This window comes from Penaeus monodon, chromosome 28 (assembly GCF_015228065.2).
Source record: "Penaeus monodon isolate SGIC_2016 chromosome 28, NSTDA_Pmon_1, whole genome shotgun sequence".
Classification (NCBI taxonomy): Eukaryota; Metazoa; Arthropoda; class Malacostraca; order Decapoda; family Penaeidae; genus Penaeus; species Penaeus monodon.
In genome coordinates this window covers 23,528,824-23,529,698 of record NC_051413.1, presented here as the reverse complement: position 1 = coordinate 23,529,698, position 875 = coordinate 23,528,824, and positions in this window count along the sequence as shown.

The following is an 875-nucleotide window of genomic DNA, read 5'->3' as shown; positions in this document are numbered from 1 at the left end:
AACAACATTTCACCATTCACAACATTTATGAAGGACACGGTAAGAGGTGCTAGCACTGAACCCTGCATGACGGCAAGGACGAAGGTCGCGCGCTGACAAAACCGAAAGAGCGAGTTATCCCTTATGAAATCCAAACGAGAGGGGGCGCTCCTTCAGCTAATGCTCTGTACGCCGAATGAAAGTGGTCACGCCAACAACACTGAGAGGAATTAAACCATGCTCCAAAGTTGTGATGCTATTTGTTGCCGACTGTGTCGACCTTCGATGATAAAAGGCAACAGAGGGACGTTGAAAAATAATCTTCGAATGTACGGTTTCACTTTTACGGTGGAAAAAAGAAGAGAGGGGGGCTGCTCCTCCAGAATGTGTGCGCTGGAAAGGGTCGAGGCAGGATTACCTTAGAGGAATGCTAACATAAGAAAGTCGGATGGATTATTGTGGAACTGGTGAAATATGAAAAAACGTAAACATACGACAAAAATAATGATAACGTTTGTTGTTGAAGTCACAATAAATACTTGCAAGAAATTGTCACTCTGACTAGTTTACATCAACGAGAAACTGATGACGCAAGACAGAAACGGAAGGGAAGAATGCAAGGAAAAAAAATATTACGATTTCTTGAAAAGTTATGAAAGGCAAGAGACTGAAGTGAGAAAGGAAAATGTTTAACAGAAGTGAGAAAAGTGCACTAACGAGGTATGACACGAAACAAATTATAAGAGGAAACCGACAGGAAAATGGACTGTGATTCGATAGTAATTCGAAAAATAAAACTGTGTTAGGGAAATATATACACGTGGCTGGTTTATGAAATACAGAGGCTGGTTTATAAAATACCTATAGGAATTTCTGGACACAAAAGCAGTAAGGAA